Source organism: Poecile atricapillus, chromosome 9 (genome assembly GCF_030490865.1).
Source record: "Poecile atricapillus isolate bPoeAtr1 chromosome 9, bPoeAtr1.hap1, whole genome shotgun sequence".
NCBI lineage: Eukaryota > Metazoa > Chordata > Aves > Passeriformes > Paridae > Poecile > Poecile atricapillus.
The window spans coordinates 2,389,025-2,391,530 of record NC_081257.1 but is presented as its reverse complement, the minus strand read 5'-3'; positions in this window follow the sequence as shown (position 1 = coordinate 2,391,530).

The window sequence follows — 2,506 nt, the reverse complement described above, 5'->3', positions numbered from 1 at the left end:
GCCGACATTGCGAGAGCCTTTAAAACCTCTGGGGTGCCCAGCACCGGGTCTTCCTGAGGAACTCTTGTTTCTGAAGGAAGCACCCAGCCTGTCGTGCGGCTGTAACTCTTTATCCAGACTGCTCTTTGGGGTCGGGCTTATCTCGTCCTCAGCCCTCAGTGGTTTCTCATTTTTAAATAAACAAGTTGACTTCTGAAGAACACCCGAGCATCATTTATCACATTGGACAAACAGTTTTCTGCTAGGAGAGCCCTGCACATAGTTCTGCACATCTTTCATAAACGCCATAAAACCAACTCCAAACACTCTACCTACAGAAGCTTTCCACACAGGGCTGCCAAAATCCAGGACAACTGCAAGTGAGGGTCAGAAGACTTTTGTCATGTACCTGCCAGCAAAATTCTTAATGATCTAAAGCAATTGCATTCAGATGTAACATGGGATCTCTGTTTTTCTATTAAACTGTTTCATGATGAGTAACAAGCCTTGGGAGCATGAGGTGCAAGGCTGACGTTCGAAAGCATGAGCATGCGCTCCACAGTGAGCAATTTAATTGTCCATTTTATTACTCTAATATTTATTCCACACTAAGAAGCAAACCCAAGCCTTCCTTGGAGGCAAAACGTGCATGGTATACACTACAGTCCCTCACAGGGTCACCAGGGTGGGCAGGGACAAAGCAGGCAATCTGCCTCATTGTGAACCACTACAGAGCTACATCCCAATGTGGGTTTAAATAGCACGGTATCATTAATTAATGAGTTCCTTTCCTGCAGGAGATACAAAAAGAAGGTCCCTAATGATCTTCTTGCAAGCATGCATTAAAGAACTGATCCTGCTATCCTAATGAAGCTTTGGCTTTGGCAATTACACTTTTCCCATTCACCTTTTGACACAGACACTTCAGGTCTTCCCCCACACTCCTGCAGTGCAGAGCTGGCAGTTGCTGTTCCCCATTTACTGTTCTTCCCTAGAGCCACTACAGTGGTTGCTTTGAAACAAAAAGCCCTGAGATCTGGATATCTTGAAGGAGCATGAAATGCTAATTAAGTGCTCATATTGGTAGCTACCTAGATCTTCACTTCCCTGTACTCTGAAGCACCATCAGGGGGACCATGCATCATTCCCATTTGTGGATGTTCATGGTTGTGGTGTGCAAGAGCAATGGCTTTGAGGAGGGAAAAAATGCCCCTATTCAAACAGTGGGTGTGCAAGGAGATGTGAAATTCCACTGCCTTTTCCATGATATTTTAGAAAGATCTAAGAGAATACTGCAGCATGGAGTGGGTCCCTCATTTTCTCTCCAGAGGAATCCCCAAAGGACACATTCACTCTGCTGATGATGGCAACCCCATAAGCTCACAGACTAGTTTTCCTTGCAACATGCCATCCTGCCTGGGCTTTACTAGGCCAGGACTAGACCCAAAGTTAGGCAACTACATTCAGCCATGTAACATGGAGATTTTGCTTCAGAAAACCTAACTATCACATTCACATGCATTTTCTCCGGTAACATCAGAAGCTGGCAACCATGAGGACTTTGCTGTCAAAAGGTTCCAGTTTGCACTGGGCCAAGAAGTAGTTTTCCCAAAGGCAACCTAAATTGAAATGTGAAGTGTAAAATCCTCAAATGAATACGAAAGGAAGCAGCGAAAAGAATTCTGGAAAGGTAGCATTGCCGATGAACATGCAGCCCACCAAGAGCTGGAGCTGAACCCAGGATTGCGTGTTCCAGCTATGCAGGAATTCATTATGCTGGCAAGCACTGGTCCATGGTAACAAATGATCCCATACCCCTGGGCTGAATGGCACCCAGGCTGGAGTATAGATAGATTTGAGGAACCCTTGTCACCTGTTGAGCTCACAGTCCACTCAACCTTCTGCCACCAAGTTGCAAACAACACACTTGGACTGCTGTCCTGGATAAATGTACATATAGCTGACTTTTCCAAAGGTGTGCATCTTTTCCAGAGAAATACACAACCACTCCTTACCTATGAAATTGTGACTGAAGATACCTCTGACCCAGATTGGCATGAGGTTGCAAAGGAGCAAAGCTTTGGGATTTGGGCACACTTCTCTTTGTTTCTTTGCTCAGGCCTTTTGTGAGCACAGCATACATGTAGGTAGAAAACTTTTGACTGTACAGGATCTTTTGGGTCTATTGTCCCCCAAACATGTCAGTGGGTAGCCCCATTGCAATGCCAAGTCACAAACAGCAGCACAAATGACACAAAAAAAACGTGGCAAAAGTGGGAGAGGCCCAGTGAGGAAAGAATGTGGTGAGACACTGGGACATCAAGTGAGCTGCACTCCCATAATCTCAGCACATCTCCTCTAGGCTAGCAGATCCTGGTCTCACATTCCCTGCTTGTTTTTTTAAAAATTTAATTTATTTAAAATATATTTATATTTAAAAGATACAATCAAAGCACATTTATTCAAACCTACATCAAAATATCAGAACATATGAACACATGTAACAGTAAAGCCTAACACATAAATC